The sequence below is a fragment of the Prenolepis imparis genome, unplaced genomic scaffold, assembly GCF_030444845.1.
Source record: "Prenolepis imparis isolate NDT839.2.m4 unplaced genomic scaffold, iyPreImpa1.0 SCAF_8, whole genome shotgun sequence".
Taxonomy (NCBI): domain Eukaryota; kingdom Metazoa; phylum Arthropoda; class Insecta; order Hymenoptera; family Formicidae; genus Prenolepis; species Prenolepis imparis.
The window spans coordinates 17,697,074-17,712,985 of record NW_028141166.1 but is presented as its reverse complement, the minus strand read 5'-3'; the positions used below and the strand labels follow the sequence as shown (position 1 = coordinate 17,712,985).

Below are 15,912 nucleotides of genomic sequence, written 5' to 3'. Positions count from 1 at the left end.
GTTTTACCCAACAGGTAGCATATTTTCGTCTCTTTTCAGATAAGTTCTAAAAAAGAGACGAAGATATGCTACCTGTCGGGTAAAACTTATCAAGAAGTTGGAACAACCGGCTCATAGTCTTCTTACACGCCGTATAATCGTATAAATATGAGTAATCACTTCCTTTCCGGGCGCGCGGTGGACGCGACGTTGTCGAGAGCATCGCGATTCCCGCCGATTTCTCACGTTTTCGATTCAGAGTACATCTTGCTAAAGCCACACGGCCGAACAACCGACGCTGAAAATTATCCGTCAAAGCTTGAGATCGATCGATCGCACGATTTCACGATCGGCTAACGGATTCGATAATCTTCGCAGTCTTGCGCGAGTTTAACATTGTCGTACGAGAAAAACGTATCGCGCTTCCCGTTTCTGACAACGCGGAATTCCGCCTTGCTTTCTCATTATTATATTATGTTATACCTCTTTGCGCTCTTACACTAGTGTTCTCACAAAATTAAAAAAAAAAAAATATGTATGCACATAATTGCAACCTTGTGATACGTCAAACTTTGACTGAACTGAAAACAATTGTTTCGAGAATTGATTCGTTCTTGCACAATACTGTCTAATTATGAGCGTCGATAATAATTTCACATATTTACTTATTAGATACTGTTAGGCCGGTAAACATATACATATATATTTAGTATTGACATTTTTTTTTTCTACAACTAGTAGTTTCTTCTTCCCTTTAACGGTGATACATTCGTTACGGTACCGCGATGTTTTGTGCACTCTTACACGACTCGAACGTATATATATATATACGGTTTATGTGTAACGTTCAAACCCGGAGCGTCGACGCTCTTGAACAATAAACTGCGTTTTTTTTTCCTCTCTCTTTCTCTCTTCTTCTGCCCCTCGGCCCCTCTCGTTTCTCGCTTCTTCGCCGCGCCATTCTTTGTTATCCATCATACGTACGAAAGAGGCGAGGGAGTTTTTGCCTTGTGTCCCGCGCGCCTGAGAAAAAAAAGACGGCATCGCCTGCTCCGCCTGTGTATTGCGAATTAACGAACACCGTTAATTCTCTCGGGCGTTACAGAGAGCCGCGCGCGCCGGTTATCGGCATCGGCTCCTCTACCATGCGCTTAATTCTTTGGACCACGGCCAAGGTACGTAATCCATCATTATAACTAACCATTCATGGGATCCACCGGATATCGCCGTATCCGGTATTAAGAAACGCGATTGATAACCAGCAGACTTGTAAATCATTATTAATTATCTATACTATATCGAGGATAAAATATATGTAATTAATATCCAATATTATTAAACTCGATCTCATTTAATTCGCCATACAAGTTCGTTATATTCGCGAACAAGAAAAGAAAAATTAACGCGTGCAAAATTTGGCACAGAAAAAACCCCCATAAATACAAAAAAAAAATATATAAAACATTTATCTCGTCGTGCGACTAAAAGTTCCGAATGCCAGCAATCTTATCCCTGTCCGTTCCGTGGGACCGCGATCGCGGCGGCAATGATCCCCGGAGGAAGGCACGCCGTGTCCCGCGTTTGTTCCCGCGCGGCACAGAATAAAAAAAAGAAAGAAAGAAAAAAAGTGTGAAACCGGCAAGAAAGAATCCCCTTCCGCGTCTCTCTCTCTCTCTCTCTCTCTCAGAAGAGGATTAATATATTATCGGTGTAATTTTCAATATTTCAGCGCGGACCGGGATCGGCGCGGATGCATTAATCCTCGGCTCGGCGCATTGTTGCCCCCGGGGGGAATGGCGGGGCAGAGACCCGGCCAACTTCTAGGCGTGCCGCGACTTTTCCATGCCGTTAAGCAGCCTCGGCGAATGCGGGCCCGGGGAATGATCGATTCGCCAAAAGGGAGAAAAAAGCCACCTGCATTACTCTCGCGTATATATATATATACGCGTGCGTATGCGCACACAATAGCGCCGAAGCTATATCGCGCCTATACTGTAAACGCGTGATGCGTATACTGGTACAAGGTGTACGCACGGCCGTGTATATATACGACGTATGGTTCTGGGCAAAGGTGCATCGACCCTCACCTGTCCCCTCGGCTTACCGCTCCGGGATTTTAATTGCAGACCTCTAGCGTTTTTCTGTAACACCGGTAGGAAGCGAATTACAATCGCAAAAAGGTATACCGCGTCGACGCCGGCGCTGCCGACAATAACGTGATGCGTGTGCGTGTACTTATACGTGTGTGTGTGTATATATATATATATGCGTTTCTGTGCGAGTGCACGCAGCGGCGATGACGCGAGAACTTTACAATTAATTCCTCGAGCGCGGAAGTACTGTAGAACACTTCGGATTAAAGCATGACAAATGTTTTCTCTGTGATCTCTCGTATAAATAGAGATTCTGAGAGAAACTACTAAAAAGTAGCTCACGAAGGAGAAAGATATACACTGAATCTCTCCGAGGATTGCAAATTAATATTAGACGCCAAGTGTGGATACAAATAGATATCTGAAACGTATTAAGCGTGTGATGGAAAAGCACTTCTAGAATACGCACGAGATAATAAAAATGAGTTTGCAATCAGCGGTAAGATTATGTTAATTAATAGCATCGCGATGTAGAAAGCTGCGAGAAAAAAGCGTAAATTATATATCAAAGTAAATTAAGAATTTTATAATTGTAATAAATAATAAAGAGAAATTTAACTTTTAAAAAGCTGCCCAATCCAATTAATTGCAATCCCAATTACAACTATTAACACTTAAACGGAGACTGATTAACGCGCACACATGGTAAGATTATATATATACAATATATATATATTTGTTCTACGTGTATCCTATATACCCAGCTAGGCAAATATTTTCTTATACCTTTGTACTGAGTTAAGCAGGCCATTAGCCGTGCGTGGCTGACGGGCTAATTCGGGGACAGCTTTCCTAACGTGCATAGTTACAACGTGATGCAACGCGAACGAGCCGACGCGACGGACGGCAGGAAGAGAGCATTACCATCGTAGAAGTAAGCGCGCGATAATCAGCATGGCAGGATGCTTAGAAAATAACGGGGCACTAATGAGACGCGCCGAGTCCCTTCTTACCCACGTGAGATGTAAATATATGTGGGCCGCGTGTACATGCAGCCTCTGCACTCTCTCTCTCTTTCTCACACACCACACATACGCATTCTTTCGTTTACATCCGCGACAAGCCCGATTTGTTCTGAATCACTCGCGACGTCTTATGGTGGCTGTTCGCACTTCCATGCGGAAGTCAAATAATAAAGTTATACGTGCGTGAGTAACGCATTTAATGTAACGACATTTCCATCCCAGCGAGACGGGCGCGTCCGCACGCGTATCGCGGATCACGATCTCTCTCGTTGCGTGTTTCATTTTTTTTTTTTTTTAGGAATTTTTATCCTGGGAAAGTTGCTAAATTGTGTTTTACCGGTGGAGCCAATCATCTAATTAGTGCTTTAACGCCGAGTCACGCAGCAGTCATCCTCCTGCAATTTTCGCTCACCGGATTCTTGTGATGAATATCCAATTAACTAATTCGAAATTTTTTTTATCATTCCGTATTAAACCGTTCGAATCCTTATTAAAAGTCACAATGTCGAATAATTATGACTGCTGCCGAAAGGAAAGAAAAATTAAAAGATTTACTAAAGGAAGAGTAATTTTCTCAATAAAATTATTTTTATCAAAACTATATTATTTTTGGCAATTATTTAATAAAACCGAGCAAAATTCACGATTCCAAGAAGCTTCTGATATTTTAAATTATGCTAATACATGAAAAAATGTATCATTATCGAGACGAGGAAATTGAACGGTGACGATAAAAATAATTTAAATGCATAGCGATCATCATTATTCGCTAGATAATCGAAAGAAAGATCGTATGTAGCCGACGCGGAGGAAAAGTATCATTTCTCAGAAGATATGTCGCGATGTAACGGTAATAAAGTTCCCGCAAATTCTACTCGGGATTCCACAAATGATGATTCTTCCTGCCACTGCTACCGCTAATGGTTACTTATTCGCGATGCTGCAGAGAGACCGATTGTTCACAGAGTATTCGTAGAACATCTCGAGCATGCAACAATAAAATGCGTATTCATTCATGCGGAAATCAAAGCTAATTTATCTGCCATTCTTGAAAATGTCTTGAAATTGAAAATGTATAAGTTTTTCTGTTTTTTTTTTTTTTTTTTTTTTTTTTTTTCGTGACCGCCGCGCTGTTATATCCTCCTCGTTTTATTGCCGCGGAGAGATGCCTTGCGACAGAATCGCTCTTGAAAATGTTTTTCAGAGGCGCAAAACGCCGACTAACGCACATCGATTGGTCACCGAACGACATCATCGCGTGCGGTTACATCGCGACTTAACAGCAATATTATACCGTATCTGAACTCGGTAGCAATCCTCGTGTATCTCGCCGAGACTCTTTTCTTCCCATCCCCTTTCACCTTTACCCGGCACAAGGCAGTTACTTATCCGCGGTACGTCGATCCCTGAAGGGGCTTCTTTCTTGCGTCTTCTCCGCCACATCATTCGGGGCTAAAGAATTCCGCAATCATTTCAGACGCCAACCGGCTCTCTCTCTCTCTATCTCTCTTTCTTTTACTTAATACATAGTACGCAAAGTGCCTTGTACATGCGGACGAGAACGATACATTACGAAGTACCTCGCGCGTTAAAACGTATACATAATAAGTGTACAAGCGTAGGATGTATCGCGATTGCGCGCGCGTGCAAAAAGTGTTAGGGGGGTCACGTTCACACGAAATCAGGCTCGCGATGAGCGTTATTAACTTATTAAATCGCTAATCCTAATTAATCCCGCGAAATGATTCATGGACGTTAAACATGCCGATGATTCCTGCCGTAAAATATCAATCGATGCCGAGGCGTCGACAACTTTGCGGGAAAAGATTTAGTATTTTAGTAAGACTGGTATTTTATTATTAGATATTCTGATTGCTGTGTAATTAAGATTGGTAGCACACATCGCTCGTCAAGCTCTCCGCCGAAACAACCGCTTCCTTCCTACAGCAAAATCGTTCTCTCCGCGTTATAATTCGAAGAGAATTATATATTTTTTGCAGTTTAACGCTATTTAAAGTACCGTTGAAAGTTTCCGCCCGTAATTAACGAGATAATGCGGGAAACGTGATACGCTTTGAAAGATTGATTGTTAGGGATTCTCCTTCCCGAGAGAAGAGAGAAACACGAGCACAGCCGCACCGTGGCCGCAGGAAAACAAGGTAGATTATTATGACATGACATTTCGTTAATTTACATAGGAATTCGAACGGTTTCTTCTTCGATAATAGCCCTGTCGCTAGAGCTATTTCTCGGAAAGGACATATCGATCCGGCGTTTCCGGTTACCACACAGAACGGTAAACTGTTTTATGCTGGTGTACGTTATTCATTTATGTATCTATTTAACGCGGCAATTTTTTTAAGCAAAAGTATAATAGCATTATATGTAGAAATACTCGTGAAAACACAGCCAAGAACATTGTGTAAAAATTACTAAACGATATTTAAATTGTTTAAATGTACTTCAATATTCACGTCAGAAATATGTAATATAGCGATTCTTCTTTCTAAAATAAAAATAAAGCTAGGCTGACTGTAAATTATTTTATCGTCGTGCATAACGTAGGATCGCGTGACCAGAAACCCGAATCAAATTTGCACTCGTGCTCGATTTACAATTAATATCGCCGACCTTCTTCTTGATAGGTCAGGACAGAACGCTCGTTTAGCCGGTCGGTCCGTTATGCGAAACGAGCAGAACGTGACAGCGTCACTCATCGTCAGTGGCTATCAATCGGACTGTCCCGTAATGTAAGTCGCGGGCTACCTTTATTTGGTCACGGCATTAGAGCTTTTTCACACGAACTACTTTCTGCGACATCGCGATGACGCATCGTCTGTGCCAAACTAAAACACCGGTACGAGTAAATTACACATTTATATAACTGCATCTTAGAAGGCGTAAATCTCTCTACAGCAAGACTATACATTTAAATCGCCGGTATTTAAATACCGAGCAATTTTTTTAAATATCAGTATCTGAAATTCCAGTGCATCGATATTAACATATTTTTTTACGCAACGATTTTACTGAATTCTTGTCGGATAGAAGCATTTATGCAAGAATTTTGATTAATTTTCAAAATATCAGAGAGGGAAAATTCAGGAAATGTCAAATATTTCTAATTTAATTAACATTCTTTATAGGAAGCTCTATTTTATATATAATTATGTATATATATAATTCAAAGATAAATCTTTATCGAAGTCGACAATGACGAAGGAAAAGAAAACTGCATTTACGTATACAAATATAGCTATAAATTTTTAGAAATTGATACGTGGCCGATGTATGTAAAACTGATCCATTCATTTGCATTTCAAGCGTTAGGTTCTTGACTGGTCTCAAGCATATGAATCATCAATTAACATAAAAAGAAAAAATATCTGTGGATACATGCTTCTTCGAGAACATTTCAGATAGCAACTCAGCATGAATCTTATGAATGAATTGCAAAGAAAGCATTGCAAGAAAGATTGCAAGAAACTATTTCCTATCATTAAATCGCGCGCGTAATATGAAATAATTGAAAAATCAAGAAATGTAAATATTTAAAGAAACTATTGTGAAAATATATGAATATTGTTATATTATAATATTTTATATAATGTATACACAACATATACACTATAATAAGATTATAAAATTATTTTATATAGATACAAAGGAATCTCTATAATTTTTTTTTCACATTCGTAATTTATTATAATTGATTAAAAATAACAAGAGGCCATTGCCATTTAAATGGAATGGGCCTTACAATTAACAGCTATCCGCAGAATAGACCACGTATCTGTACCTCCACCAATCATCATCAACGAAACAAGTCGCCATCTAATTCTACTGGAAGGGTCTTAAAAGATTAATATGAGAGGGCCCTTGAGTGAGACCATTCGCTGGAAATATTAGGAGGAAAGAAAGGGGGGCCGCTCTCTTCAGAGAGTTGGGTCAGAGAAATATTTAAGAAAAAAAGTAGAGTAAGAATCGAGAGAAAGAAAGAGAAGAGAGAAAAAGAGAGAAAGACAAGCGGTGCAAAAGATGACGAAAGAAAGAAAGAAGAGTCGGGGCAGCGAAAACCACGATGAAGAGGCGGGTGTCGTCCCAGTGTACACATAACGCGTATTAATGTGCGTTAAGACGCGGAGAAACGACGTGGCAGACCTTACGGGTATAGGATGACACTTGGGGCCGGAGACCTTCGATCGCCTCGGTCGGGCATTATCTCCTCTCTCTCCTCTGCGGCCGCTCGTACCCTTGCCAAACCCCCTTGCCCCCCCCCCCCGGTGCCGGCCCCGCCACCCTGCCCCCGCTAGTCATTGGGCCCCGGCCGAAGAGAGTACCTTCGACCGGACTCGGGGCCTCTCGTGCACCTCCGTCGACGTTCGTGTGCGCTCGGTTCGACCTTGAACGGGCCCTGTATGGTCTATGCCACTGACACGGACCAAGGACGGGGAGGCCCCACGGTTGGGTACCGACGTGCTGTTGTCCCGAAACGCGGTCGTGGAACTCCGGAGCGGCGCGCTGGAAAGTGTTCGAGCCCGATGGCAAACTCTTTTTCGTGCTTCGTGCCTTCCCTTCACGCCTGCCATTGGCGTAGGGTGGTCGGAGAGTACGAGATTGTACCTTTGCCTCGCGTATGAATCGTGAATTGGTCAGATTGAAAATGCGGCAGATATTTCTTTCCATTCGCTCTAAAGAGAGCTCACACCCGATGTAAATATTTTTAAGTAACGATTTAATGTTTCATTAAATAGCATGGTTAATTAACTACACACTCCGATTACAACTTTTGCTATTTTAGATAAGTTTGTGTAATTTAATATTGCTATAAAACTACGATATATGTGAGTAATATCGCAATCATTTAAAGAGAAAGAAAAAAAAATTTTGAAGCTAAAGAATTTAGCATTTCACCTAACACTCAGAACTCATGGACTATTTTAGAAGCAAAGATTCTAAAATTTAAAGTAGATATTAATCATTATATATATAATAAAATATATTTTATAATATCTAATTGTAAGTGGTATAAATATATTTTGAATTCTCAAATTAATGTATTACGTATATGTTAGTTACACGAATTTTTCTTTTAAAAGTTGTAGAGATATAATATTAAGCAATTCCTGAAACGGGTCATCGATAATACCGATATTAAAGCAAAAGGAAAGTATGTACTAGACTTATTATTCGTACGCGCTACATGTGAATAATAAAAAGGGCCCAACAACTCCGAGCAGAAAAATTTAGTACGTTCGAAAATGGAGAATGCTCGCAGGAAAATATATATTTAATAAAAAAGAGTAGCAATCCCTCGGATTTTCTGCTATAAGTAAGAAGTTAGCCTTGGGATGATCTCTAGAATGTGTAATGCCGTTGATTCCGAGAGAGGTTGAAATTCAATATATAGTTGCAAGCAACGCGCGAGCTATACATGTGGGAATACTAGACAGATAAAATGTACGCGTGCAAGCGTCTCGTGGCAGTAGCTTGATACTACACACAGCCTCTTGTAATCCAACCAAATATCGAATTGAATATTTCTATTGATTGGTGAAAAGAATCTCGAGAAATAACCACTATCCGCTACATCTTGTACATCTCTCGCAAATATTGTTTATACCTTTAATAATTATATTTCCCTATGAATGCAACGAAATTTATTCCAATTGCGAACGATACTTTCTTGCTTTACATATGGATTAATCTTGCGACTCTTGTGAGAACCGAAATATCATCGTGAATCTCATGCGCGTCTTTTTTCTCTCTCTCTCTCTCTTTCTCTTCCCGAGCGCGTCCGGGCCGAAGTATGTACATGGTAGCACGAAGCCGCGAACGCGAAGTAAAGTGCAGCAACGAAGTAGCAATGATAGAGTGCCTCGGTGCTGGTATATCGGCGTGGGTACAAGTATATGTACAAGTACTGGTAACGCCGCGGTGCCTGCAGTCGCGGATCGTTTCGAAGCACTGCCGTTGCGTGCGATGCATCCTGGTTATTGCGAAAGGGTCAGGGATCGTGTCGAGAGGCCAAGAAAGACGGTACTCCCGCGGCCGATCTCTTGATGGGATCCTCGATGCAGATCGGCTAATGCAACGCGAAAATGCAAGACTATAGTAATAGATGTTGGATTCTTTTGTTCGTTTTGTGTGGCCCTTTTCTCTTTTTCCATTTCTTCCCCTTCTCCTTAAATCGATAGCGCGCGGAATTTCGCGAAAATAAGGAATTAACGTGATGTTTATGCGAAAAAGCATTTCTCTTCGTAAATTTACAAGTATGTTGTTTGTCATAAAATAAGATGTAATAATGATATAATGCTCTTAAAAAAAGAGAAGGAGAGAAAGAGAGAAATCTCGAAACGATCCTTTGCGGTACGCAAATTTTTTCGCCACGCCTATGGTGGAGCCCAAGCGCCGTCTGCACTAAACCCTACCGGAGGTACTCGTTGGGCCTTTCTCAGCAGGACCATTTCGTGTCCACGTACGAAAAAAAGGAGCGACGAGAAAAGAGGAGGGTCCTGGGCGTTGGCCCTAAATCTAACAAAATACTTGTCTGTCTCGTATGAGTCGCGAACTTTTTTTTGCCAACTCTCCCATATCCTACTTTCGTTGGTATTATTTTTCATTTTTATAATACAAGGACAAGCGATTTCTGATCCTTCAAACACAGTCATCACGTGTATCGTTTATAATAATACATCATTCACGTTGAAAATGATGGAAATCACGAAAGTACAATCTTCCATTTAATGTGAAATTTATATAATATACTTGCGGAAGTATTCAAAACATTTTTTTACTGCATTCCACCGTGCAATTTTCTTATAAGCACGTTAAACAGTCTACAAATTATTCTGCCAATTATGAATAAATATTAAACAATAATACGAGAAGAAAAAATACGAAATTAAAATATCAAACTAGTATATATTTAATGCTGAGTTCATATAATTATAACGCTACAAAAGAAAAATATATTATTCACATAAATATAATACAAAATTATTCCAATTATTGATTTTACGAAAAGCAGTTCGAAATAATATTTCCGGCTCATTTTTGCACCGCTTTAATTCCTTCTTAATTTATGCAAATATAATATATACGATTCTTTTGTTGGTTGACGTTAACCACTCTGTCAAGAAAGATTCTTCGAATCATCGAGTGTAGATGAAAACGTGGACCGCTCTTACAAAGTTGCGTTTATTCCAGCGCGGTGCAGAAAAAAACGGAGGATCAATTTATTTTTAGCAATTTTTTTTCCGTCAATGCAACAACCTCGTTCACGAGATTCCTTTGCTGCTCGTTTTCACGTCGGGTCGTAGGATTCACAACAACGACGACGATGACGAGGACAATCGCGAGAAGAAGCTCGAAAGAAACGAATCAACGAAACCTCAACCTCGAGCGAATTTCGCTCGAATAACCACACCTTCAACAAAATTCTCTTTCCGAGGCAAAGAAACACCGCGGGCGCGCGCATATACCTTATCCTTTAACAAGAAACAATGAGGTTTCTTAACGTGACGCCTTGACGTTACGAGAATAATTATCTTGATTAAGAAATACCGGACTCGTAATGTAGTAATAAGAGTAAAAGGCCGCGATCAACCAAACCGACCGACCGATCGCTCGCTCGCGAGAGAGAGAAGTACTTCTCTTATGCGTCAGCTGGTTGTTTGTGCAAACTGAGATCGACTCATTATAAAGCCGGGACTAACGTAACCATGCTCAGATCGCTGAGCCAGGATCGGCCGAACACGTTCCTACAATGTGCAAACGAATGCGTGCAAGCACGGACACGCATGTGCAATGTTCGCTCGCTCGCTCGCGTGAATTCAGCCTCACCGTAGCGTCGCTGCGGTACATCAAAGGGGGATTTGCGTACGGCATAAGCCAGAGATGCAGGATGACCTGTTATCGCCGATGTAATTGTAAAGAAAATAATTCCACCGCGGCGAACGGTAAGACGGGAAGCTCGCGAAATTCGTGTACGAGTCTTCAGGTACGATCAAAGGTAGCGAGATTCATGTATACGCGTGAAAAGTATAATAATTTAAGTATTATATAATTATTAAACAATTTTACATTTAAATAATAATTGTGAAAACAATTCCCCGTTAAATAAATATTATCATATATATATATTACTACTTTTATATATCGTATATATAAATATATATTTATATATAATATATATACGATGTATGAAACATATAATGGCATATATCAACATATAATGCGATATATGTCATTATATGTGATAAACAATATTAGACAATATTTAGCTGCAAAAACGGGGAAAAAGCTGCATCCTCACGGCGTATAACTCGTAGCGTCGTTTTTGCATAACACAAGAGCCACGGGCGATCATTATAATCGAAACGCGCGCTGATCCCTCGCAATCGATGAAGTCATCAATCCGCGATAGAGTCGTAAAAGTATTCAAAGTGTTATATTCCTGCGCGTTAATCTAACGAGGAGGTTCGTTCGTTCGCTTGCGTGCCACGAGAAAATTCAAACGTTAGTCTCATCCGCTCGTCAGAGTCATCCTACGCTACGGGGGAAAGAAAAAAAAAAAAAAAAAAAAAGAACAAGCCACACACATGTAGGTATGGCTCATACGTGAATACGCAAGGTCGCGAAATATTCTGCGTACATCCTGCCTTTTTCCACGTGGTTCGCGGTAGAACCGCAGGAATCCCATGAAGAAATCAGAAACAACGAGAGACGGAGATCGCGGCCTGAGAGGGAAGAATACGAGGAAAGAGAGACAAGGAGAAGGAGACTTAGAAAAAGGACCCGCTCATCAGAAGCAATAATACGGGGGTATCTGAGTAATAGCGAGGGTACAACATTGTGCGTTCCTAGCAACTTGTAATCGGAATGGAAATGCGGATCCTACAGACGGGATATGCTCCTTTGCTTTAGACAAGGACCGGTATTCCTGAGAAAGAGCGACCGATTCACCTTGGACAACCGTAACGTATAGCATAGATAATTAATATTATTTTACGGCGACGTCTCTTCGCTCCTTTTACCCTTCGTCATGCCTTATAATATTGGCTACACGCGCCGCAATATATTTGAATTATGTTGATAGGTGCGTCATACGGATCGAATAAGGTATAAAAGATGAGTTACAAGACAAATTACAGCATATCCTTGATAGTTAAATTTATAATAATTAATTTATATATATATGTACCATATATATAAATTAATTATTATAAATTTAATATACTTATATTTTTTATTAAATATACTATATTTTTTCCCCGAGTCTTATTGTTAGATATACGCGCAACGTATTTGCGAATTTAGTCAAAGTTTGTCAAATTTGAACATGTAAATATATGTATAATTATTACGCGTAATTTATAAATCTATTAAATGTTGTGTAAAATAGATAAAACAATATGTATAATAAATTTTATAATTTTCCAATCTTGCAAATTCACAGTATATTTGTTTCATATTATTTTATAATCCGAAGAAATGAGTTTGAATATAAGATCTGGAGTCTCTAGCAAGAAATCTCGATATGATCTAAGACCAATCGATGTCACGGACCTGATTTGATTTTATTAATATTTACGCGCTCAACGTAATATGCTGCGCCATCAGTATTACTATATACAACACGACGGGTTCAATGCCTCCTCAGTTTTAATATAGTACGTGCGGCGCATCACCGTATGTGTTGATGCCAATACTAAATAAATATTTCCATTATGTAACGGCACGCGATATACGGAAAGGAATACAAATGCTTGGTTTTTTACATTTAAAATTCGATGAAATCAATGTAGAGAGAAAACGAATAAATTCTTTGGTGAGATTTTGCATTTGACAAGAAGAACACATCTTTCTTTAGACGTTACGCGTATTTTCTCTTTTTGAAGTAGAAAAATACGGCTACTCAGCCGTTAAAGTGCTTACGACATTTGTGTTTGAGCATTTATACTTTCTTTGCATGCTCTTTACTCAGTTAGCCTTTCGTGATCCGCATAATGTAGCGATCTTTACTTGTCATATTAACGTCTACGTAAACCTCTGAATGCGCATTATACTATTGTGAGTTGCGTGTTAAAAGATTAGGCGTTTTAATATTTAACTTTGCTTATTTTAGCTCTACTTTAATCGATCTTTATTTTTAAAGTGTATCTTCATAAATATTATTTAACTTTTTGTCTCAATTGTTTTCATTTTAAATATACGTTAAAAAATACGATATTATTTTATATCTTAAAAGATAAATTATAAATATTACATTATTTAATCTCACGCGCAGGATCACACGATTTTTCTACTTCAATAAGCGTTTAGATTAGAATTAATAGGATCGCATCGCATTAAACGTCCCGTGAACGAGAAGAGATAGCAGAGGGCGTGTAACGTTTACGTCCTGGATAGGTTCTATCCTTCCTCGGACACGCCAACGCCATCGCACTCATTTATAATCAAAATGGAAATGCAGACGATAGACGAGCGGGTAGACGAGAAGGCGAGGCTTAAAATCAATGAAATCACGCAACAGTAAAAAAAAACTTGGCAAATTGAGATGACGATTTCTCGCAACTGGATTGGATCTATTTGTATTTTCCTATTTATCATCGGCAAACTCGTAACGAGTAACACGGGAGGATTAACGAGAAATAACGTGATACAACGATGCCGCCACGCTTTAGCTTTATGCAAGCTTATAATCAGAATGCAAATACAGAGAGCCCGGGGACTCTATCGACTTCCGCCTAACAGTTAAACCGTTAAAGGCGCACCTAATTGGCGCGATGTCTCAATTATGTCAGGCCCTTTGAACGCGACCGACTCTTGTTCTATATTCTATAAGATAAACAGATTCTCTATGTCTTGAACTCGGTGTAATACAATCTTTGATTTCTCTCTCCTATTTTCCTGGTATACAAAAAATTTAATTAAAAAAATTTTAATTTTAATTAAACTGATTGATATCCTTTTTTTCATAATTGCTACAAATTATGAACATTATTTTAGCTTCTATTAAAGATTCAATTTATTACAATTTATTACTAAATGAAATATGCAGACTAGAAATATTATATATAAATAATATATAAATTTGAAGTACTCTAGATTCTCTTTCTCTCTCTTGTTCTAAACCTTTTTACTTAGCGCCATTTTTTCTCTTATCATGCCTCCTTCGTCATATGAGATTGCGTGACTATTAAGGGAGCATAGTACCTATGTCGTGATTAGCATCCTACTCTTGTAACTTCTATATAATATCTCTCGCGTAAATATATACTTCAATTTACCAAGTTCCCTATTTGTCCCAATTATCATCGAAATCCCTAATCGTCCTAAGTGCGCACGGTAGAAAAATCACCGGATGCCGGGCATTACGGGACAGGTATACTACTTTCTTTTCTCAGTCTTTCCACATCATGCGACGCGACGGCCGGACTCAATCAATCAATCGTTTAACGTGCAAACACGCTCATTTCCGCGGAAACGCCTTTCGAAAATGATTCGCAGCTTTTACGTTGTATAGCATAACGTAAGATTCAAATGTTTTCATCTCATTATAGAGAGTAATTTAAAATGTAATTAACAATCACCTCGGTCGATGAAGTAGCATATACGATTTTGTGCACGCGCGCATGTACGAACGAGAGAAATATAAATCTCACGTAAAACGAATATTAACCCTGCGAAATCGTGAGCTCTCTGTGAGTTTGTAATTACATTATAAATACGTAATTATAAGTGCGCGTTATAAATACATAAATAACAGGTACTCACGATAGTCGTTTTACTCACTTGTTGACTTTTGGCACCGGTGGCTCGATTCTGCAACAAAAAGAAAAATAATGCGCGTTATTATGATGCTGATGTGACAAGTAGTTCGCGCGATCATCGATTAAGTGATCATGTCTGCGATTTGCATAATATATTGCCTATCGATCAACAGCAGAAAAATATTGAAAATGTATAACACATGCAATAAAAATTACGATAATGACCGATATGTATTCACGCATGTATAATAAATGTATATGCACTATAATAGTCACGAGCATTTATGCTGCTTTTTTAAGAATTCGATATATAAAAATTATATATTAATAATAATTTTTCATTAGTAATACTAAACATGCACACAAATAATATTTGTAAGCTGGATTTTGTAATATATATCTTATAAATAATTAAAAGTTTTAATATTATTTTCAATAGTTTAAACAAATAGTTATGGAACCATTCAATTAAATTAAACCAAAATGTCGGAGGACAAAATGAGACGTTGCGGTGTCTCATTTTGCTCCGAGACATTTTCTTATATTTAATGGCCAGAATTACTTGTTTAGACTATCAAGAATTAGAGAACTATTGAAAATAAAAAGTCAAAATCCTTACTTATTTATATGTTTCCACGAAATGAATACGTCAACTTTACACACAAAATTGTTTCGCAATATTTCGCTTGCAACATTTGTTCGTAATGCAGGCAAGAGTTTGGTAATCCTGATAACAATCCATAAATAACTCAAATCTAGTCGTTAATCTGTTCATTCGCATTCCTGATCGTATACATAAATAATCATAAATAACTTTAAATCTGCATGGTATACGTAACTATCCTGAAATTGTTCTATCTCTTAACGTAAATCGTGTGTAAAAAAAGGAAAATCGTACACGATGCAGCTCACGCAATCTGTCCGACGTGGTTGCATTTCGCATTCGTCGCGTGGACGGTGTTGCACCTTTTCTTGGAAAAAGAAACGTCGAGGGAACGACGAGAAGAAGGAAAAGTGCATCCACGTCGCGTCGCGCAA

General features: G+C 38.9%; 1 protein-coding gene across 6 annotated transcripts in view; it reads right to left on the bottom strand.

The window, feature by feature from the left end:
- The window catches only part of Sano (CABIT domain-containing protein serrano), a 169,553-nt gene that overhangs the window by 67,768 nt on the left and 85,873 nt on the right, over positions 1-15,912 (bottom strand). For 5 of the 6 annotated variants that reach the window (XM_083043795.1, XM_083043798.1, XM_083043796.1 and 2 more), the window contains one exon: positions 14,897-14,926. The gene's annotated coding sequence lies outside the window, so the exon portion shown is untranslated. Of the gene's footprint in view, positions 1-14,878; positions 14,927-15,912 lie in introns of all 6 variants that reach the window. The other variant, XM_083043797.1, reaches the window with a different exon arrangement.